At 43.2% G+C, this 24,393-nt stretch overlaps 1 protein-coding gene across 15 annotated transcripts in view; it reads left to right on the top strand.

The window, feature by feature from the left end:
- Positions 1–11,530: 11,530 nt before the first annotated feature.
- The window catches only part of CELF1 (CUGBP Elav-like family member 1), a 73,503-nt gene continuing 60,640 nt past the window's right edge, over positions 11,531–24,393 (top strand). For 10 of the 15 annotated variants that reach the window (XM_042959411.1, XM_042959401.1, XM_042959412.1 and 7 more), the window contains exon 1: positions 13,692–13,766. The gene's annotated coding sequence lies outside the window, so the exon portion shown is untranslated. Of the gene's footprint in view, positions 11,672–13,691; positions 13,767–22,307; positions 22,594–24,393 lie in introns of those variants that run through there. The other 5 variants (XM_042959410.1, XM_042959414.1, XM_042959405.1 and 2 more) reach the window with 2 other exon arrangements.

Here is a 24,393-nt window from a genome sequence, read left to right as displayed (position 1 = left end):
CATGAACCGTGAGCTAAAGTTGGATACCTAACCAACTGAGCCACCCCGGCGCCCCAAAACCATTTTTAACTAGGCCGTTCATTGGCCTCAAGTACATTGACATTGTTGTGCAACCATCACTGAAGTCCATCTCCAAAACTTTTTTCATCTTCCCAGACTGAAACTCTGTACCTATAAAGCAACTCCCCATGGGGCGCCTAGCTGGCTCAGTCCTTAGAGCATCTGACTCTTGATCTTGGGGTCTTGAGTTCAAGACCCACATTGGACACAGAGATTACTTAAAAAGTAATTTAATTAATTAAAAAAATAAAGAACTCCTCATACCACCCTCCCTCCAGCCTCTGGCAACCACCATTCTACTTTTTTTTCCTCCTCTCTATCTTTTTTCAAGTTTATTTATTTATTTTGAGAGAGCGAGAGAGTGTGCATGCTCATAGGAGAAAGCAGGAGCAAGGGGGGGTGGGCAGAGATCAACATAGAGTGTTCTATTGGTTTCAAGTGTACAATATAATGATTAAACAATTCTATACAATGCAATACTCAGTGCTGGTCGTAAGTAGTACTATTTTTTGTTAAGGTTTAACTTTTTGGTGGGGTGGGGCTCCTGGGTGGCTCAGTCGGTTGGGCCCTTGACTTTGGCTCAGGTCATGATCTTTAGGTTTGTGGGTTCGAGCCCTGGGTGAGGTCTGTGTTGACCGTTCAGAGCCCGGAGCCTGCTTTGGATTCTGTATCTCCCTCCCTTTCTGCCCCACCTCTGGCCATGCTCTCTCTCTCTCTCTCTCTCTCTCTCTCTCTCTGAAATAAATAAACATAAAAATAATTTTTTTAAAGATTTTTTTTTATGTTTATTTTTGAGAGAGAGACTGAGCACAAGCCAGGGAGGGGCAGAGAGAGAGGGAGACACAGAATCGGGAGCAGGCCACAGGCTCTGAGCTGTCAGCACAGAGCCCAACATGGCGCTTGAACTCGCAGAATGGGAGCTCACAACCCGAGCTGAAGTCGGATGCTTAACTGAATGAGCTACCCAGGCACCCAAGATTTATTTTTAAGTAATCTCTATACCCCATTTGGGGCTCGAACTCATAACTCTGAAATGAAGAGTTGCGTGTTCCTCTGACTGAGCCAGCCAGACACCCCTTGATGCCCAACTCTTACCTAATTTGGGAACACAGATGATCTACTGAGTCATATAACAAACCTCAGAAAGGGCAAGTGAGCACATAGCAACAGACACCAGGGGATTCAAATGCCATCAGGAGTTTCTGTCTCTCACTACTTCTTCCCAGGCCCACATCTCCCCATATTTATCTCCTACTGGAAACCTCCCTTCCCTTAGTTGTTAACAACATGGAATAATTGAATATACATGTATATTTCTTTAAAACAAAATTCGGGGGCACCTGGGTAGCTCAGTTGGTTAAGCATCTGACTTTGGCTCTCACAGTTCCTAAGTTCTAGCCCAGAATCGGGCTCTCTGCTTCAGATCCTCTGTTGCCTCCTCCTTCTGCCCCTTCCCCCCATCAAAAATAAATAAACATAAAAAAAAAAACAAGATAAACGGGAATTTTGTAACTTGCTTCTTAGCACTTAATTGTGTCTTTTTTTTTTTTTAAAGATTTATTTATTTTTGAGAGAGAGAGAAAGAAAGAGCCCCTGATGCAGGGCTCAAACTCATGAACCTCAAGGCCATGACCTGAGTGGAGATCAAGAGTCAGATGCTTAATGGCCTGAGCCACCCAGGTGTCCCTTAATTGTGTGTTTTAAAAAAAATTTTTTTAATGTTTATTTATTTTTGAGAGAGACAGAAACAGAATGCAAGTGGGTTAGGGGCAGAGAGAGAGGGAGACACAGAATCCGGAGCAGGCCACAGGCTCTGAGCTGTTAGCACAGAGCCCAACGTGGGGCTCGAACTCACGAGCTGTGAGATCATGACCTGAGCCGAAGTCAGACGCTCAACTGATTGAGCCACCCAGGCACCCCTTAATTGTGTATTTTTAACATCTTTCCATGTCAGTCTCTCCCTCTCTCTCCCTCTCCCTCTCTCTCTCTTTCTCTATACATTTATATATGTATAGGTATAGGTATAGGTATATGTATATATTTTTTAAGATTTTTTTTTTAAAGAAATCTCAGCATGTATTTATTTATTTATTTATTTATTTTAACGTTTATTTATTTTTGGGACAGAGAGAGACATAGCATGAACGGGGGAGGGGCAGAGAGAGAGGGAGACACAGAATTGGAAGCAGGCTCCAGGCTCCGAGCCATCAGCCCAGAGCCCGACACGGGGCTCGAACTCACGAACCGTGAGATCGTGACCTGAGCCGAAGTCGGTGCTCAACCGACTGAGCCACCCAGGCGCCCCTAAGATTTTATTTTTAAGTAATCCCTACACCCAACCTAGGGCTCAAATTCACAACCCAGAGATCTCTAGAGTCACATGCTCCACTGGACTGAGCCAGCGAGGTGCCCCTATATATTTTTTTTTCTGATAGCTTTTGATATACCAATATTTAATTGAACCATCATTTCTTTTTTCATTTCTCACTGTTATAATCTGAATAGTTACAGAATATTTACTTTAATTTTTTTTAATTTATGTTTTTATTTTATTTTTGATAGAGAGAGCGAGAGAGACAGCAGGGGAGGGGCATAGAGAGGGGAGACACAGAATCCAAAGCAGCCTCCACACTCTGAGCTGTCAGCACAGAGCCCGATGTGGGGCTCGAACCCGCAAACTACGAGATCATGACCTGAGCCAAAGTCAGATGCTCAACTGACTGAGCCACCCAGGCACCCCCAGAATATTTAAAAACAGCATTTTAGTGGTGCCTGGGTGGCACAGTCAGTTGAGTGTCTGACTTCGGCTCAGGTCATGATCTCTCATCTTGTGAGTTAGAGCCCCACATTGGGCTCTGCGCTGACAGGCTGGAGCCTGCTCTAGATTCTATGTCTCCCACGCTCTCTGCCCCTTCCCCGCTCAGACTCTATCTCTCTTTCTCAAAAATAAACAAACATTAAAAAAATCAAATAAGTAAATAAATAAATTAGCATTTTATGGGTGCCTGGCTGGCTCAGTTGGAAGAGCATGTGTGTTTGAGCCTCATGTTGGGTGTAGAGATTCCTTAAATGAATAAATAAAAACTAAAAAAAAAACCTTTTAAAAACTAGCATTATATATATTATATACATATAAATATAAGATATATTGATAGATAGAAATGATTTAAATTAAAAGCTCCAACACGCATTGTTTCAGGTAGATGTTACTGCTATCTATATCTTCATTCCATTTATTTAGTCATTTCAAGTAACTTCGAGTTCATCAATTTACAATGAGGTATAGAGCCCACCCAGGATGAGACAGAACGTGTCCCAAGTTAGAAGAGGACTGTATGGCTCCTCAGTGATGTCTCCCGTAACTTTTATTCTTTTCTTTTATTTTTTTTTAATTTGAGAGAGAGAGAGAGAGAGAGAGCAAGCTCAAGGGGGGAAGAAGGGTAGAGGGACAGAGAGAGAATCTTACTCAAGCAGGCTCCATGCTTAGCATGGAGCTTGACAAGAAGCTTGATCCCATGACCCTGGGATCATGACCTGAGTCAAAACCAAGAGGGGGCCAGTCAACCAACAGAGCCACTCAGGCTCCCCAGTGATGTCTTCCTGTAGAGCACCAGTGCTCCACTGTACAATTAAGGTTTTCTTCCCAATACTTGAATGTGACCTTCTGGATCCCCTGGCTGTTGCTGACTTTGTTGCCATTTTGTTGTCTAGGATGTTGACCCAAGCTTCTTGGCCCCTCTCCTGTAGGCCATGCATGTGAGATTCAGGATAGCTGACCAATCAGAATTCGGGATACTTGCTTAAAGGAAGAACCTTCAGGGGCACCTGGGTGGCTCAATTGGTTAAGCATCCAACTTCAACTCAGGTCATGATCTCACAGTTCGTGGGTTCGAGCCCCATGTCAGGCTCCGTGCTGACAGTTCAGAGCCTAGAGCCCGCTTCAGAGTCTGTGTCTCCCCCTCTCTCTGCCCCTTGCCCATGCATGGTTTGTCTCTCTCTCTCTCTCTCTCTCTCTCAAAAGCAAATAAACATTAAAAAAAAAAAAAAAAAAGAGGAAGCTTCATTCCAGCATAAGCTGTCCTGAATCCTACTGCAGAAACTGTTTTCTTTCTGGGGATGGTGAATCCTAGATCATGGCCAACAAGCAGATGTTCTAAGTGGCTTCCTCTGAGACTTTATCCCTAAGAGGGAGCCATCTGGTCACTTGCTTTTTCTCACCTTTCTAATAGCTGCTCCATCTCCTCAAGGGCTGTTGTAAAATCATCTACTTGACTGTTACAGAAAGCCCACTCGTCTAGGAACCAGGCCCTCTCTCATTCTTTCACCTTCAACTCTATTTTTAAGGCCTGGAACTCCCCCGTCTGTTTTTTGGCTGTTTCCTTACAAAGCTTCAGCTCATCTTGCGAAGTGTCTACCAGCAACATGGAGCCCGTGTGATCCCTGTGATGCCGGGGTCTCACTGCCTAAAACCGGGTTGAGGCCCTTGCCCAACTGTTGCCCTGAAACATCTCCAGTGGCTCCACTATTGGGTCAGGCCCTTCAGTTCTTTCTGAGTTTCAGTGGACTTCCAGTGCGAGTGCTTGTTGATGGCCCCTAAGAGCTGGTTTTTGTTCTTCTTTTCAATATATATTTTGTTTAACATTTTAATGTTTATTTATTTATTTTTGAGAGAGAGAGCAGGGGAGGGGCAGAGAGAGAGGGAGACAGAGGATCCGAAGTGGGTTCTGTACTGACAGCAGAGAGCCCGATGTGGGACTGGAACTCATGAACCGCGAGATCATGACCCCAGGCAAAGTCGGATGCTTAACCGACTGAGCCACCCAGGCGCTGCGAGACCTCGATCTTATCCTCTCATTCCGCTTACTCAATGGTTGGTAGCTCTTTTGGATGTTCCTTCTGACGGCGGTGTCTGCAGCTTCCACCTGAGACACAGAATCCGAAACAGGCTCCAGGCTGTGAGCTGTCAGCACAGAGCCTGACACGGGGCTTGAACTCATGAACCATGAGATCATGACCTGAGCCGAAGTTGGACACTTAACCAACTGAGTCACCCAGGGGCCCCTATTGTATTTCTATATTACAGGATATGTGCGGGGCCCCTGGGTGGCTCAGTTGGTTAAGCATCTGACTTCGACTCAGGTCATGATCTCTCTGTCCATGAGTTCGAGCTCCACTTCGGGCTCTGTGCTGACAGCTCAGAGCCTGGAGCCTGTTTCAGATTCTGTGTCTCCCTCTCTCTGTGACCCTTCCCCATTCATGCTCTGTCTCTCTCTGATTCAAAAATAAATAAACGTTGGGGCGCCTGGGTGGCGCAGTCGGTTAAGCGTCCGACTTCAGCCAGGTCACGATCTCGCGGTCCGTGAGTTCGAGCCCCGTGTCAGGCTCTGGGCTGATGGCTCGGAGCCTGGAGCCTGTTTCCAATTCTGTGTCTCCCTCTCTCTCTGCCCCTCCCCGGTTCATGCTCTGTCTCTCTCTGTCCCAAAAATAAATAAAAAAACGTTGAAAAAAAAATTAAAAAAAAAAATAAATAAACGTTAAAAAATATTTAAAAAAAAAATAAAGGACATGTACATCTTTTTTTTTTTCAGATTTTCAAAAAGAATTTTTAAGTTTATTTATTTTGAGAGAGAAAGAGTGAGAGAGGAGGGGAGGGCACAAAGAGAGGGAGAGAGAGAATCCCAGGCAGGCTCCGCACTGTTGGTCCAGAGCCTCGTGTGGGGCTCAAACTCAGGAACCATGAGATCATGACCTGAGCTGAAATGGAGTTGACCACTTAACTGACTGAACCACCCAGGTGCCCTGATGTGTGCATCTTTTTAAGAGGGTCATAGGATATGTTTTCTAGTTTTGTTGAGTATAACTGACATATGCTACACTACACATACTTAAAGTATACACTTGAGGGGTGACTGGCTGGTTCAGTTGGTGGAGCACGTGACTCTTGATCTTGGTGTTGTGAGTTTGAGCGCCATGCTGGGTATAGACATTACTTAAAAAATCAAAAAAAATTTTTTTTAAATGTTTATTTATTTTTGAGACAGGAAGAGACAGAGCATGAACAGGGGAGGGTCAGAGAGAGGGAGACACAGAATATGAAGCAGGCTCCAGGCTCTGAGCTGTCAGCACAGAGCCTGACGTGGGGCTAGAACTCAGGGACCGCAAGATCATGACCTGAGCCGAAGTCGGCCGCCTAACTGACTGAGCCACCCAGGCGCCCCCAAATCTTTTTTTTTTTTTAATGAAGTATACACTTTAATACATTTTGATATATATATGTACTTGTGAAACCATTCCCACAGTGAAGATAATAGAACGTATCCATGCCCCCCCCCAAAGTGTTCTCATGCCCCTTTGTAACCCCTTCTCCCCACACCTCTTAACTCCCTCACCCTGTTCCTTGGCAACCACCGATCTGCTATAGATTAATTATCATTTTCAAGAATTTTATAGAAATGGGGTGCCTGGGTGGCTCAGTCAGTTAGGAGGTAGGCTCTTGGTTTTGGCTCAGGTCATGTTCTCACAGTTTGTAAGATAGAGCCCCCCACCCCATGGGACTCTGCGCTGACAGAGGAGAGGCTGCTTGGGATTCTCTCTCTTCCTCTCTGCCCCCTCCCAATCGCAGTCTTTGCCTCTCTCAAAATAAATAAATAAACATTAAACAAAAGAATTTTATATAGATGTGAATGTTTTTCATTTTAATGATTATCATTAAATTATCCTCCGATACGGCTGTGTGTGTGTATACACCAAGACTGCCTATTTCTCACAACTGCATCAATCCTTTATTTCTATTTATTGATTGATTTATTTAAAATTTATTTTGAGAGAGAGAGAGAGCATGCGCACATGAGCAGGGGAGGAACTGGGGGAAAAACGGAGAGACAGAATCCCAAGCAGGCTGCCAGCGCAGAGCCCGACTTGGGGCTTGAACTCACAAACCCGTGAGATCAAGACCTGAGCTGAAACCAAGAGTTGGATGCTTAACTGACTGAGCTACACCTAGGCAACCTCCATCAATCTTTTAAATTTAATTATTTAATTTATTTCCCATTCTGAGAGGAAAAAAACCCATATTGTTTTAATTAATTAATTATTAATTAATTAATTAATATTTAGAGAGAGAGTGGAGCCCAATGCACGACTCTATCTCATAACCATAAGATCATGACCTGAGCCAAAATCAAGAGTCAGACGCTTGACCGATTAAGCCATCCAGGTGCCCCCAAAATAAATAATCATTAATTTTTTTTTTTAATTTTTGAGATACAGTGGGGAGGGGCAAAGAGAGAAGGGGGCAGAGGATCCCAAGCCGGCTCTGTGCTGACACTAGGGAGCCTGATGCGGGGCTTGAACTAACAAACCGGGCGATATTATGACCTGAGCCCAAATCGGACGCTTAACAGACTGAGCCACCCAGGCGCCCCAATTTTTTAAAGTTTATTTATTTATTTTGAGAGAGAGAGCTCAAGCAGGGGAGGGGCAGAGAGAAAGAGAGAGAGAGAGGATCCCAAGCATGCTGTTAGCACAGAGCCCAATACCTGGCTAGAAATCACAAACCGTGAGATTATACCAGAGCTGAAATTCAGAGTCAGCAGCTGAACCAACTGAGCCACCCAGGTGCCTTTCTCCTTCCCTTCCTTCCTTCCTTCCTTCCTTCCTGCCTTCCTTCCTTCCTTCCTTCCTTTATGACAGTGTGTGCGTGTGAGTGCAGGGGAGGAGCAAAGAGAGAGGGAGAGAGAGAGAATATTTTTTCTTTTTTTTTTGCTGTCCACTGTATTTTACTTAATTTTCTTTCTTTCTTTCTTTCTTTCTTTCTTTCTTTCTTTTTAAAATTTTGTTAACATACAGTGCAGTATTGGTTTCAGGAGTAGAATTCAGTGATTCATCATTTACATACAACACCCAGTGCTCATCACAAGTGCCCTCCTTAGTACCCATTGCCCATTTAGCCCATCTTCCCCCCCCCACCTCCCTCTGTCAACCCAGAGTGTGTAGGAGAAACAGAATCTTAAGCAGGTTCTGAACCCATCTTGGAGTCCCTGGGGCTTGCTCTCATGACCATGAGATTGTGACCTGAATTGAAATTGAGTCAGATGCTCCACCAATTGAGCCACCCAGATGCCTGTATGTTTCATTCATTCATTCATTCATTTTTAAACAAATGTTAATCAATTTGGAAGTCAAAACATGAAATAGGGGCTCCTGATTGACTCAGTCAGTGGAGCCTGCGAGTCTTGAACTCAGGGTTGTGAGTTTGGGCCCCTTAATGGATATAGAGATTGCTTAAAAATAAAATCTTTAAAATAGAAGTATCCTACAACCCAGCAGTTGCACTACTAGGTATTTATTCAAAGGATACAAAAATGCTGACGCAAAGGGGCACACGCACCCCAATATCTATAGCAGTGCTATCAACAGTAGTCAAATTATGGAAAGAGCCCAAATGTCCATCGACAGATGAATGGATAAAGAAGACGGTGGTCTACGTATACAATGGAGTATTACTCGATGATCAAAAAGAATGAAGCCTCGCCATTTGCAACAACATGGATTGAACTAGAGGGTATTATGCTAAGCGAAACAAGTCAGTCATAGACAAATTTATGATTTCACTCACATGTGGAATTTAAGAAACACAAGAGATGAACATAGGGGAAGCGAAGAAAAAATAAGAGAAAAAACAGAGAGGGAGGCAAACTATAAGAGACTCTGAAATACAGAGAACAGACTGAGAGTTGCTGGAGGGGTGTTGGGTGAGGGGATGAGTCAATGGGTGATGGGCATTAAGGAGAGTGTTTGTTGGGATGAGCACTGGGTGTTATATGGAAGCAATGAATCACTGGGTTCTACTCCTGCAACCAATACTACACTGTATGGTAACTAACTGGAATTTAAATTAAAAAAATCAAGAAAAGAGCATATGGGACAGATATGCACTTTTGTGTTTATTGCAGCATTATTCACACTAGCCAAGATATGGAAACAAGTTAAGTGCCCATCAATAGATGAATGGATAAGGATGTGGCATAAGGAGCACCCCTCTATTTGCTAGATGGAATGATGCTGGATTTGTGAATCATTTAATAAAACTAATTAGATCTTTAAAAAAATAAAATCTTTAAATAAAATAGGAAGGTTTTCATACATGTTTGCATCTCAAGCTTTTTGTGTTTGGACTGTCCTATATTTTGTCTGTGCTGTGAAGCCCTTTTAAGTGATAAGAGCCTATGTATGGTTGTTTTTAAGTTTATTCATTTAAGTAATCTCTACCCCCAGTGTTGGACTTTAACTCACAACCCTGAGATCAGGAGTCTCATGCTTTTCCAACTGAGCCATCCAGGCACCCCCTATTTGTGTTTTTCATGTAACTGTCATGCCCTCCCCACCCACCTACCACCTTGGGCTGATAGGATGTGGCCTTCCTTGGTAACTAGATGCAAAGTTTACACCAGTACCCTGCAATGAGTAGTACTTCCTCTCTGTCAATGGGAGTAAGTCAAGATAAAATAGGGAAAAGTTTCTGGTTGCCCTTCACAAAATACCTATTGAAAAACAAAACCAAACAAGATCCTAGAGAGGTAAGAATAAGAAAATGGGTGTGATCCCTACTTTGATTTAACTCATGGGCAGGTTCCAGGTAGCTTCTGAAGCTTAAACAATTCATTCTCTTTTTTCATATCCAGCACCTAGATATGCTTATTCATGAATTAAGCAGTATTTATTGATGGGGGAGGGGAATTTGGGTGTAGATGGTCAAAAGGTACAAACTTTTTTAGAAGATAAGTACTACTGATGTAATGTACAACAGGATGACCATAGTTAACACTGTGGTATGGTATATGGGAAAGTTGTTAAAAGAGTAGATTGTAAGAATTCTCATCACAAGGAAGAAAACTTTTTTTTTAAATCTATAGGAGATGATGGGTATTAACTAAACTTATTATGGTAATAATTTCAACATCTATGTAAGTCAAATTAAGAAAATCAATATTTATTAAGCACCATTATTCTAGGCCCTGAGGATATAAAACAGACAGAATCCCCATCTCTGTAGAATTCACCTTCTGGTTGGGGAAGACTACAAATAAAATAAGTAAAATATGAAGTATAAAATATACTATGTTAGATAGTGATTAGTGCTTTGGATAAAGACAAAGCAGAAAAGGGGGATTGGAAGGATGGGTGTATGTGGGTGTATTTTATTTTTACTGTCTTCAGTGTGTGTGTGTGTGTGTGTGTGTGTGTAATTTTTTTTTTTTTTTAAGTGGGCCTCACGCCTAGTGTGGAGCCCAACACTGGGCTTGAACTCACAACCCTGAAATCAAGACCTGAGCTGACAGTTTAGCGACCAGCTTTGGCTCAGATCATGATCTCACAGTTTTGTGGGTTCCAACTGACAGTGCAGAGCCTGCTTGGGAGTCTCTTTCTCTCCCTCTCTCTGCCCTCCCTGACGCCTGCTTTCTCTCTCAAAATAAGTAAAATTAAAAAACTTAAAAAAAAAAGCTGAGATCAGGAGTTGAATGCTTAACGGACTGAGCCACCCAGGTGCCCCTGTATGTGTGTAATTTTTAAACAATTTAATTTTTAAAGTTTATTTATTTATTTTGGGAGAGAGAGGGAGAGAGAGAGAGCGAGAGAGAGAGAGAGCGAGCGCCCATGAGCAGAGGAGGGACAGAGAGGAGAGAATCTTCAGCAGGCTTCAGGCTCAGCACTACCTGGCTCCATCTCATGACTGTGAGATCATGACCTGAGCCGAAATCAACCAGGGGACGCTTAACTGACCTAGCCACCCAGGTGCCCCATGGGCAATCAGTCTCTTAATAAGGACCCTTATGAGCTTCCTGACACTGCAGGGGTTTTTGCAAAGTCGTGCGGTCACACCGCGGTTCATCCTGCTAGAAAGCACTCCTCGAACTCTGAAAGCTCGCAACACACTTACATTCCACACCTCAGCAAAGAAGGAAGGAGGCCTGGATCCTGTTGCTTGTCTGCTGGAGCAGAAGGAGGGTGTGTTATGTGTCCGACGCTGGCCAAACACCATTCCATTCACTCATTCATTCATCACCTATTTTATTATGCGCATATTCAGTGCCAAGCTGAGGTCCTCGCCCACCGGGTCATCCAGAACTCCGGTGGGCATGGTGCGCAGAGCCGAGAACTTCAGATTCTCAGGCCAGGTCTTCCCACCCTTCCCTTCGGTAGGGCTCTGAGACAAAGAGAAGCGTCCCGGCAGATCGCCGGGCTGAGGGTTCCGCCCGCAGCCCGGGGGGCTTCGGCGCGCCTGCTTCTCCACTCCCCAGCCCGAGGGGGCGCTGCAGCGCCACTAGCTCTGCCAGCCCTTGCGCCGCGCTCCGCTCGGATCTGCTCTGCGGGCGGCACCGCGGTGGTACGTTCCCTCTCACTGCCCTCCCCCTCCTCCTCTGCCCTCCCCGCCGGTGGTAGGTGCCGGAAGTGCCGCCATTTTGGGGTGTTCTGCTCTGGCGGCAGCGGCAGCGGCGGCGGGACGCGGAGGCTCCCCTGGGACTCGGCCTCAGCAGCGAGGCGGCGGCGGCGGCGGCTGCGGAGGCGCAGGCAGCAGCTGAGGCAGCGGCGGGCTCAGGTGCAGCCGCTGGTGAGTGCGGCCGCCGCGGGTTAACGGGCCGCGAGTGGGAGGGAGGGAGGGAAAAGAGGCAGGAGGGAGGCGCCGCGGGGCGGGTCCGGTCCTGGCGGCCGCGGGTCACAGGGCCCTTCGGGCGCGGCCGCTCTGGTTCCCCGCGCCTCAGGGCAGGTCGGCGATTTCTTCCCGCGTGTCGGGGTCCTCCGCTCCCCGGGTCCGGCCGCGCTTGTCCGGCGCGTGCCCCCGCGCCCAGGGAGACCCGCCCTCCTCGTGGCCTTGTCTCCTCTCCCCCGCGCCCTTTGCCTTCACCCTTCGGGCCCCGAGGGCTTCGTCCCCCGCCCAGGGATAGCTCCGTCCTCTTTTTTCCGGCCGCCGAGCCAGAGCCAGGCTGTCTGCCCGGGACACCCCTTCCCTGCTCCTGTCGCCCCACGTGTTTTTGGTGCCCACCCCTGGAGAGGGCCAGGACCCCTGCCTTTGGGGAGGCAGCCTGTTCTCCTTAAGAGCTTCGAGAGCCCCCCGTTCCCCGCCCCAGATCCGCTAGGGCCTTGGCTCGCCCTCCCCCCACATCAGGTGCTCACCCAGTCGTGGCCTAGTAGCTGGGCTGGAATCTCGCACCCGGGAGCGCGGAGAGCACATTGAAGAGCTTTTTTCCCCGGGGAGCTGGCTTTGGATTTAGAGCCGGTGGTGGTATCTTGGTCGCGATCTTCGGGGCAGGATGTTGTTTTAATTTTTAAGACTATATAGCACAGGCTCTAAGGAGCTTCTTGTTGGTTCAGGTTCATCCTTCTAGGTGAGGGGAAGGTGGTGAGATTTTGGTTGGAGCCTGTTTCAGCAAAATGGAATCTTTTTCTCTCCAGCAGAGTTTTAATGCTGTACTTTTATTACTCTCGAGTAAAAGGGCTGTGTAACAATTCTAAATAGCGGCAGTGTTTTATAATGTCTGCAGTGTAAGAGGTTACATGCTCAGCGAATCCTTTACAGGAACTTCATCTTTTAAAGGTCTTTGAGCTGTCTTTGAGTCTCTGTAGATTGGAGAGACTTTAAATGCATTCTTTCACCTTTTCCACAAGTGTTGGGTCGGCTCTTTTCCTCAAGTGTGGTGTCTCTGAGAGTGCCCTGCAAGTTCAGTTTCTCCTTAACGTGCTTGGTGAGGAAGAAGGAGTCTCCACTTGGAAGCACCCAGGGTTCTTTCTCCTTTAATATTAATGAGTCTCCTCGGAAAATCATGCAGTTACCATAGCATGCATAAAGTATTGCCAGAGCCCCCCACTCCCCATTGCAGTTTTTATATTCTCCTAGCTTTACTTCCAGTATGTGGTGTCTGGTCGTGAAATAGCCAAGATTGAAGCATTGCTGTTAGTAAAGCAAAGCTGGAGCTTTCAGCTGTTGCTTTAACCAGGAAGTTTGTGGTTCCCCCAGTGGCTTATTTCCTCTTGACTGTCCACCACCTGTTTCCATGAAGAATGGCTCCTGGCCCAGAGCATAGGTCTCAACTTGTCTCCAATCATTCATTCTTGTCCATGGGGTTTTCTGGTTCAAAGATGGTATCTTGACTTAAAATCTATTAGCATGTGGGGTTGTTAGAGATAAAATGTCTTTTCCAACTCTTTGGCTTTTCAGATGAGGAGACTGAGGCCACCAAAGGTTAAGTGACTTGGCCAAAGTTACATAGTGAGTATTCTTAAAATAGTCTGAACATAGGTTAAAAGCAACAACAACAATATCATGAGCAATAATGCACATTGCCCTTTAAGATGTGCCAGAATGGGAAGGCCCCTGAGCTGGAAGTTAAAAGGCCTGGGAAACCTTACTTTTGTTAGTTGCTAGCTTGTACAATCTTTAACAAGTCCCTTAACTGTCCTGAGCCTCAGTTTATTCTCATCTGCAAAAGGGAGAAAATCGTGTCTGTCTCCTAGGGTGCTAACTCAGCTTCAGTGCAGTAACGTGTGAAAGCGCCTGTGGTGTAAGAGACGGTGAGATTTTGAGCTAGAATGTTTATTTTTCTAAAGATTTCCACTTAATTTTTTTATTACAGAAGCTACAGATTCATTATAAAAAATACAGAAAAGCAAGAAATGAAGAAACTCACCCTTAGTCCCTTCACTCAGAGGTGATTGTTAGTCCTTGGTCTTTATCTTATCTTTTTTATGTACTACAGAACTGTTTATTATTTTACCAGAATAAGTTTATCCTGCTCACAGTTTTGTGATGTGTTTTTAAGATTTAATAATATATGATAGTTACGGTTAATAAACACCTTTTAAATGGTGCTGTGAATTTAATAGCTCCAGCACATGTGAGGCCAGTGGATACCCAGCACAGGCACAGAAGAGTTGCTTTTTTAAACATGTGCTGGGCTGGAAGAAGAGAAGAAAAGGAAGCGCAGAGACCTAACATCTATTGTATGGCTACTGTGTAAAATAGATAGTTTTTTGTTTTTTTTTTAAGTTTATTTATTTTGAGAGAGAGGTGTGCATGCATGAGCTGGGGAGGAGCAGAGAGAGAGAGAGAGAGAGAGAGAGAGAGAGAGAGAGAATCTTAAGCAGGCTCTGTGCTGTCAGTGCTGAGCCCCAACACAGGGCTCCACCTCTGTCTCACCAATCGTGAGATCATGATCTGAGCTGAAATCAAGTTGGATGTTTAACCAAACTGAGCCACCCAGGCACCCACCCCCATTTATTTTTTTTAAAGTTTATTTACTTACTTGTTTTGAGAGAGAGTGAGACAAGGGCAGAGAGAGAATCCCAAGCACGTTCCGTCAGCACTGTCAGTGCAAAGGCCTGCACGGAGCTTGAACCCACAAACCATGAGATCATGGCCTGAGCTGGAGTTGGACATTTAACTGACTGAGCTATCCAGGTGCTCCCCAATTTTTTTTTTTTTTTAATAAAGATTTGTTCTCTGCTGCTAAATGTCAAGGCGAATCCTGAATTCTGTCCTCCTTTGTGTGACTATCACTGCAACTTCTTTAACTTAATTTTCCTGTGAGGCTGGAGCTAATAAGGAAGATGGGGGAGGTTAGAAGGTGATGGTGGTGTGTGCCTTGTAAAGGGAGAGAAGACCTGTCACTTGGAGGCCCCATTGAACGAGTTGGAGGAAGTCAGAGCGTAGTCTCCTCTCTGCTGAAGGCTCAGGGTACTTCCAACAAATTGCTGTTTTTAAACCATGGAATGATACGATTTGAGTGAGCTATTTCCTAAGCTTTTTCTTCTTTTTTTTTTTTTCTTAATTTTTTTTTTTAACGTTTATTCATTTTTGAGAGACAGCATGAGCGGGAAGGGTCAGAGAGAGAGAGGGGGGTGGGGAGACACAGAATCTGAAACAGGCTCCAGGCTCTGAGCTGTCAGCACAGAGCCCAATGTGGGGCTTGAACTCACGAACTGCAAGATCATGACCTGAGCCGAAGTCGGACGCTCAACTGACTGAGCCACCCAGGCACCCCGTCAGCTTTTTCTTTTTAAACAGCTTTATTGAGATACAATTCACATACCATACAATTCAGTGGTTTCGGTCTATTACGTTATTTTTAAAAATTGTGGTAAGATAAATATAACAAAAATTTGCCATTTTAACGTATTAGCATTTTTTTAATGTTAAAAAAAAAACCCACACAAAATTTACTATTTTAACTATATTTGAATGTGTAGTTCTGTGGCATGAAGTGCATTCCCATTGATGGGAAATATATCTCCAGAACTTTTTCATCTTGGATATCTGAAACTTTATACCCATTAAAATCAACTCTCCTTTTCTTCCTCCCCTCAGCCTCTGGTAACCACCAATCTATTTTCTGCTTTTGGATACGTCATATAAGTGAAGTGTATTTTCTGCTTTTGGATACCTCATATAAGTGAAGTGACTGGCTTATTGCACTTACCATAATATCTTTAAGGTTCATCCATGTTGTAGCATGTGACAGGATTTCCTTCCTTTTAAATGCTAAGTAATACTGGGGCACCTGGCTGGCTGGCTCATTTGGTGGAACATGTGACTCTTGATCTTGGCCATGGGTTTGAGCCCCATATTGAGTATAGAGATTACTTTGAAAAAAAGGCTGCTTAATACTCTGTTTTATGTATATACCCCATTTTGTTTATTCATCTGTTGATGGACATGAGTTTCCCACCTTTTGGCCATTGTAACTAGTGTTGCTATGAACATGGGCGTGCACATATCTCTTTGAGACCCTTCTTTAAATTCTTGTAATTACCAAGATAATAGCCAGAATTGGGACTGCTGGATCATATTGTGGTTCTATTTTCAATTTTTTGAGGAACTTCCATACTGTTTGCCATAGTGATTGTACTATTTTACAGTCCTACAAACAGTGCACAAGCGTTCTAGTATCTCCACATCCTTGCTAACATTTGTTGTTGTTTGTGTGTGTGTTTAAATAGTAGCCATCCTGGGGCGCCTGGGTGGCGCAGTCGGTTAAGCGTCCGACTTCAGCCAGGTCACGATCTCACGGTCCGTGAGTTCGAGCCCCGCGTCAGGCTCTGGGCTGATGGCTCGGAGCCTGGAGCCTGTTTCCGATTCTGTGTCTCCCTCTCTCTCTGCCCCTCCCCCGTTCATGCTCTGTCTCTCTCTGTCTCAAAAATAAATAAAAAACGTTGAAAAAAAAATTTTTTTTAAAAAATAAATAGTAGCCATCCTAATGGAGTGTAAGCTGATTTTTTTTTTAAATTGAAGTTGATGTACAATATTATTTTAGTTTCCCATGTACAATATGGTGATTGGACATTTATATACATTATTTCATTGTGGTTTTGATTTGCATTTCTCTGATTAATGATGTTAATTGAACACCTTTTCATATGCTTGTTGGCCATTTGTATATCATCTTTGCAGAAATGTCTATCCAAGTCCTTTGCTCATGTTTTAAATCAGTTAACATGATTTTTTGTTGTTGTTGAGCTGTCGTTGTTTGTATATTGTGAATATTGATCCTTTATCAGATAGATGATTTGCAAACACTTTTGCCCATGTCTTTTCACTGTTGATTTTGTCTTTTGTCTGTTTTTCGCTTTTGTTGCTTATGCTTTTGGTGTCTTATCCAAGAACACTGACTGCCAAGTCTAATGCCATGAAGTTTTCCCCTATTTTTTCTTCTAGGAGTTTTATAGTTTTAGGTTGTTACAGTTTTAGGTTTTATTTTTTTTTTTTAATTTTTTTTTTTTAATGTTTATTCATTTTTGAGAGACAGAGAGAGACAGAGCATGAGCGGGGAAGGGGCAGAGAGAGAGAGAGAGAGAGACGCAGAATCGGAAACAGGCTCCAGGCTCTGAGCTGTCAGCTCAGAGCCCGACGTGGGGCTCGAACTCACGAACCGTGAGATCATGACCTGAGCCGAAGTCGGGCACTCAACCGACTGAGCCACCCAGGCGCCCCTACAGTTTTAGGTTTTAGATTTAGGTCATTTTAACTTTTTTTTATGAGTACAGTTTAGTGGCATTGAGTACATTCACAATGTTACTCAGTCATCACCACTATTTCTAAAATGTTTTCTTTATCCCAAATAAAAATTCTGTAACCATTAAGCAATAATTCCCCATTCCCTTTTCCTCCTAGCCACTGGTAACCTCTAGTCTGCCTTCTGTCTCTATGAATTTGCCTATTTTAGGTACTTTGCGTAACTGGAATCATAGAATATTTGCCCTTTAGTGTCTGGTTTATTTCAGTTAGCATGATATTTTCAAGGTTTATCCATGTTGCAGCATGTATCAGGTTGTCATTCTTTTTTGAGGTCAGGGATGTTTTTTCATCTTGATATTTCACCCTCTTTTGAAGCTCCATAAAGGCTATTGAATTGATTAGAATTCATGCTCTTCATGTGGGTTGCAGTCACAGGGGATGTCCACTGACAAGCACAAATTTCTTGAAAATTCAAACATATGATTGTGCATAAAAGTGCATAATGGTAACCCAAACCATAGTAAATAGCATCATTTATAATTTCTTGTCTAATTATAATTTCTGATCTTTGAATGTACACTGTTTTTGGAATATTCTGTTTTGTACAGAAAAAGTGTCACATGAAGGGAACAAGAATAAAGAATAGGCAGATTTTTGCCTTTGCTTTATAAGTATGTAGTGATTTTGTTAGAGGTGTGGATTGATCTCCAGGTATTCTGTATTGTATAGAGAAGCGTTTTTTTATAAGTATGGTATTTAATGGCCTAGTTAGAAAAAATAACACTTTTGGGGAAAGAGCATTTTGAAGTTAATCATAGACTTTCTGGTTTGTTTCAGTACAAACAAAGCTATTCAGGATATTCTCATGTATGAAAGACTTTCTTTTCTCTCTTTTTTTTTTTAATTAAAAACAATTTTTTAAAATTTATTTTTGAGAGTGAGGGAGAGGGAGGGACAGAGAGACGGAGACACAGAATCCGAAGCAGGCTCCAGGCTCTGAACTGTCAGCACAGAGCCCGATACGGCGCTCAAACTCCCAAACCACGAAATCATGACCTGAGCTGAAGTTGGATGGTTAACCGACTGAGCCACCAGATATCCCTAAAATAATTTAAGTTTATTTTGAAAGGAGGAGGAGGGGCAGAGGGAGAAGGAGAGAAAAAGAGAGAGGGAGAGAGAATGAATCTGAAGCATGTTTCATACTGTCAGCAGAGTCCACCCAGCAGGGGGCTTGAACCCACAAACTGAGATCATGACCTCAGCTGAAACCAAGATTTGGATGCTCCACTGACTGAGGCATAGCCACCCAGGTGCCCCAGGCTTTCTTCTTAAGATGAACTTGTACTTCTGTCTGTCTCTCTCTCCAAAAATAAATAAACGTTAAAAAAATTTTTTTAAAAAGGCGCCTGGTGGCTCAGTTGGTTAAGTGTCCGACTTTGGCTCGGGTCATGATCTCACGTTTCCTGGGTTCGAGCCCCGTGTGGGGCTCTGTGTGACAGCCCAGAGCATGGAACCTGCTTCAGATTCTGTGTCTCCCTCTCTTTCTGCCCCTTCCCCTGCTCACGCTCTTTCTCTCCAAAAATAAGTAAACATTTAAAAAAAAAAAAAAGATGAACTTCTGCTTGCTTTTTGTGGAGGTTCGTAACTAATTTTGATCTGCTTGCCTACTTTTCTTCTCTTTGCTTTTTGGACCTAGCCTCCCACTGCATTTTTCTCCTCTCTGGTAATAACGGGGATTTAAGGGGCGCCTGGGTGGCTCAGTCGGTTAAGCGACCGACTTCGGCTCAGGTCATGATCTCGCGGTTCGTGAGTTCGAGCCCCGCGTCGGGCTCTGTGCTGACAGCTCAGAGCCTGGAGCCTGTTTCAGATTCTGTGTCTCCCTCTCTCTGACCCTCCGCCATTCATGCTCTGTCTCTCTCTCTCTCAAAAATAAATAAACGTTAAAAAAAAAAAATTAAAAAAAATAAATAACGGGGATTTAATATTAGTCCTTGAAGTATGGGATGAACTGGAAGTTTTTTTCAGTAAACTGTTCTCCTAAAGAGATATTACAGTCTTTATAGTACTTAACACGTGGGACTTTAGTGTCAGGGAAGACATTCATACTTTTTCTTCAAACAACATGAAACCATTCTTTCGTTAAAACTATTTCTTGATTCTTCGTTATTTTTAGTAAAAAAAAAAAACTTTATATGAATGAAAGTTTAATAAATGAAGGTTTAAGTGTTTCAGAAATATGCTTTGAACCAGAAATTAAATTCAATGTAGTGTTTCTGAATGGGACTTCTAACAGCCCAAGGTTGCTTGGTGTTAATATAGTCCTGCATTTACCTGCACATTCCTTCATAGAGGTGCTATGGCATGCTGAAATGGTCAAAGAGCAAGTAAAATAGAAACAAGAAATTTGTTAAAACCTGGAGAATTACTCTTCCCATAATTGAGAGTTGATTCTTTGATTTTCTGGTTTTTAAAATGAAAACTTGTGGCTTGAAAGAATGATGTGATTTGAATCGGATTTATAAGCATAGCCTGGGAGGGATAGGTGTAGCTGCTCCAGTCAATGAGTTTAAAAATTGGTACCATCACTGTGTCACCTTTAACATTTCTGGTCCTGTTTTCATTTATTTGTTTAAAAAAATTTTTTTAATGTTTATTTTTGAGAGAGAGACAGAGTGCAAGTGGGGCAGGGGTAGAGAGGGAGGGAGACATAGAATTCAAAGCAGGCTCCAGGCTCTGAGCTATCATCACAGAGCTCAATGTGGGGCTCAAATTCATGGACCGCCAAGATCATGACCTGAGCCGAAGTCAGACACTTGACCGACTGAACCACCCAGGTGCTCCCAAATTTATTTTTCATTAAAACATGTTTATTTTGAGAGGGAGTACATGTGTGTGCGTGGTGGGAGAGGGGCAGAGAGAGAGGGGAGAGAATCCCAAGCAGGCTCTGGACTGTCAGTGCAGAGTCTGACGTTGGGCTCTATCCCACAAACTGAGATCATGACCTCAGCCAAAATCAAGAGTCAGATGCGTAACTGACTAAGCCACCCAGTTGCCCCTGTTTTCCCGTCTTTAAAATGGAGACTGATACCACCTTGGAATGGTAATGTAAGAATTGAGGTTATTAATGCTAGGCATTGAGCAGTGCCTGGTAAAGTGTTGATAATGTTACTTCTTTTTTTCATCTGTAAAAATGGGCGTATACTTATCTTATGAGTTGGTAACCCAGTTTAGCCAAATCATCACAGTTAAAATGCCTGGCATTGCCATACATAAACAAGCATTAAGTAAGTTCATGTTCATTTTGTTTCTCCTTTTGCGTTTATTTGTTTCACATTTTCCTTTGTCTATAGTGACTTAAGGGATAAGATTGTTTCCTTAAGTCCCAATTTGTGCATCTGAAATGTTTTGGGGCGCCTGGGTGGCGCAGTCGGTTAAGCGTCCGACTTCAGCCAGGTCACGATCTCGCGGTCCGGTCCGTGAGTTCGAGCCCCGCGTCAGGCTCTGGGCTGATGGCTCGGAGCCTGGAGCCTGTTTCCGATTCTGTGTCTCCCTCTCTCTCTGCCCCTCCCCCGTTCATGCTCTGTCTCTCTCTGTCCCAAAAAAAAAAAAAAAAAAAAAAAAAATGAAATGTTTTGCTACACAGGGCATCCTTACCCATAGAACCTTTTAGCTCATTGTTCCCTGTGGAATACTTGGGTAATGTGGTTTCCTAGATTCATCTTCACTGTCTGTATTTCATATGAGAGTCTGTTGATAGGAGTCTTCTATGTTCATAGAAAACTGAAAAATACAAATGAGTTTATTACTGGATTTGTAATAGGATCACCTGGGTCTCTTTCTTTTTTTTTTTTTAATTTTTTTTTTTCAACGTTTTTTTATTTATTTTTGGGACAGAGAGAGACAGAGCATGAACGGGGGAGGGGCAGAGAGAGAGGGAGACACAGAATCGGAAACAGGCTCCAGGCTCCGAGCCATCAGCCCAGAGCCTGATGCGGGGCTCGAACTCAGGGACCGCGAGATCGTGACCTGGCTGAAGTCGGACGCTTAACCGACTGCGCCACCCAGGCGCCCCACCTGGGTCTCTTTCTAATTAGGTAACTGGTTTTAGGTATGGAGGGAGAGAGAACAGGCTCTGATTCTTAGAGTTGTAATGTAGATGAAAGAGTTAATCATAATCAGGTTAGCTGTTTGCTTTGTGAACTGTGTTGTAGCAAGAATCCTTATCTGAGCTTTGTAATTTGCTAAAGACAGTTTTCTGTGAGGAGTTCTTTGTAATTGTAACTTTGTCCTTGTCATGAAATTGGCTGTTCAGATGTCCTTAAATAGAGGTTTCCTTGTAGAATTAATCAGCAGAACTGTTCTATAGTTGTTTTTTTGTTTATTTTTTTAATGTTTATTTTTGAGAGAGAGAGAGAGAGAGTGCGAGCGAGGGGCAGAGAGAGAGGGAGACAAGAGAGTCTGAAGCAGGCTTCAGGCTCTGAGCTGTCAGCACAAAGCCTGATGCAGGGCTCAAACTCACAAATCACGAGATATGACCTGATCTGAAGTTGGATGCTTAACCCACTGAGCCACCCAGGCACCACCCCTCTATAGTTATTTTTTAATCTCTATGTTATGGAGGTAATGAGCATATCTCTGTTTATTTAAATTTCTTCGAATTCCAGAACTGTAACATTTTTCAAGAATGTTTTATATCCGTCTTAAAATTCATGTTGACTTAACATATTTTTTTCTGCTAAGGAACTCTTTAATTCTTCTAAAAATTTTATCTCATAGGCCAGAGGGATAAACATCAAAATTTAGGCATTGAGACATGGGTGTGTTTTTTTCCTTCATACTTACTGTCGTTTAAAACAAAAAATTTTAAAGTAAGATCTGTGCCTGATGTGGGGGCTTGAACTCCCAACCACAAGATCAAGAGTCACATGCTCCACCAACTGAGCCATCCAGGTGCCTGCGATTTTTTTTTTTAACGTTTATTTTATTTTTATTTTTTTAGTTTTGAGAGACAGAGAATGAGCAGGGGAGGAGTAGAGACAGAGAGAGAGACAGAATCTGAAGCAGGCTCCAGGGTCTGACCTGTCAGCACAGAGCCTCTTGCGGGGCTTGAACTTACAAACCGGAAGATCATGACCTGAGCCCAAGTCAGACACTTGACCGACTGAGCCACCCAAGCACCCCTGCCCCTGATTGTTTTTAAGATTTTTATACAGAGAACATGAATTTTATAAATATGAAAAGTACTTAAAATTGGACTTTTTTTTTTTCCCCTGAAGGGATGAGAAAGCCTAGTTAGGGGAGACTGTGTGAGAGTACTGTGTATTGGCATTTCAAGCATCTAAGATGTTAGAAAGCATTTTAGCTCTTAGAGCTTTGTGAAATTCTAACATGACCCTCTATCAGCTGACCTTCTCCCCATTTCGCAGGAAGTAGACTCATTTTCAGAACCGCTTTTGGGTTGTAACATTTTGATTTCTCTTTTTCTCCACTTAGAAAGTAATGGCAAGCAAGTATAAAGAAAAATGGTGAGTTCCAGTTTAGAGACTGCAGTGAGGTCTGATGGATCGATCTCACTTAATTTTAATATGCCACTTTTGGGGTACGTTCATAGGTGCAGAGTGTGGCTTTAGAAGGAACTGTTAACTAACTTTCTGACCTCCATGGACTGCCAAGTGTTTAAACAGCTATGTTCAGCTTTGACAAAATGGAGTTGAATATCACTTTTTTTCCCTATGTTGAAACTCCACTGAAACTTTATTTTCGAGTTGGGAAATGTCTTTAGTTTGGGGATTATACAAAATGCAATTTTTTGGTTTCAAAGCTGTTTAATTTTATAGTGTCATACTTTTAATTTTGGAAGGTCAGTAGTTTCCATTTACATAACCTTGCTACTCTTCAGCAAAAGAATCATTAACTTAGAAACTGTCACCACTTTCTCATTGTTCTTTTACCTTTTTTGTTTCCTGTGAGATTGAAGCAAGCTCTTGCAGAGACTGGGAATGTGATATTTTGGTGATAATGTGGGGTAACTAAGAGTCTACAATGAGTAGACCCTTTTTTAACCCAATATTATGTGGACATCTGTTAAGTTTTTGCTGGTTTCTGTTTTGCACAGATCATTTACTGCAGGCTTTTCCCAGTTTCTTTGTGCTTGTAGCTTTTGTGTGTGGAAAACATGCCTCTTTTCTGCTCTAATTCTCCCCCCCCCCCCCCCCCCCATCACATGGCTTGGCTAATGTTTCTATCCTGCATGACTTTGTGTGATACTGCCCGGTTTACCATACTAGATTGGGTGGGATAGTACTAGTGAGAAACACCTGTGCTGTCCTTTTGGCTGCCTGCCTGATTCTGAATGCTGTTGTCTGAGCAAGAGCCTTAGGGGTCTGGGGAATGAAAGGAAGTCAGGGTGGTGGTGATGAGCAACTTGACATTGTGTAACTGACATTATCAGCTAGCTGGTTATTACCGCCTATTGAAGCAGTACTGTTTTGTGATCATATAGCCATTTTAAACCTTACAGCAGATTTTCAACAACGATGTTTCACTGGAAGCTGTTTATGTGGTAAAGGACTATTCCTTAGGTTTCTCTTTCTTAGAAGGCTAGGACGAGAGGAATGTGCATTGCATTTTTTTGTTTGTCAGCCCTTTCCTGCTCATGGTTCAATTTCTATTTGTCATTTACTACATAGCTAACCTTTCTTATGAAGCCTTTACTGTTCATCCATTCCAATACTGTATTATAGGATATAATTTAGTGTTTCATTAGACGCATTTTCTCATTTCAGCAAGATTTTAAGCTTTTTTGAGCATGGAGACTGCTTTATGGCTGAGTGTATTATATAACTTAAAAAAAAATTTTTTTTTTTTTTCCTTTAAGCAAGCTCTAGGCTCCAAGGTGGAGCTTGAACTCACAACCCTGAGATCAAGAGTTACATGCTGTATGGACTAAGCCAGCCAGGCGCCCCATGTATTCTATAACTTTTGAGGAGTCAGGCACACAGTCCCTATACTAATTATACTCTGTGACCTACCCCTTCTTGTAACAGCTTATTGGACCAGAGGTGGACACCTAACCCAAGCTGGGCAAATCAGTTTCTCCTAAGAATTTGAGATTGTAACTGAGATTTAAGTCTTTAGGGAACACACGTATCACCTGAATTCAGAGAACTTGAAACATATAAAATCACATTCACAGTCAAGTTTAGGCTCATGATACATCAGGAAGCTGTGAAGGCCAGTCTGTAGGGAGGGATAATTAAGTAGATTCATCCTGAAAGAAGTATAGGTGAGAAATGCATCTCTGGGGAGAGAGGCGGCCATCCACA

The sequence above is a fragment of the Panthera tigris genome, chromosome D1 (assembly GCF_018350195.1).
Source record: "Panthera tigris isolate Pti1 chromosome D1, P.tigris_Pti1_mat1.1, whole genome shotgun sequence".
NCBI lineage: Eukaryota > Metazoa > Chordata > Mammalia > Carnivora > Felidae > Panthera > Panthera tigris.
The sequence above is the reverse complement of the archived record's forward strand: the minus strand, read 5'-3'. Positions and strand labels throughout refer to the sequence as shown.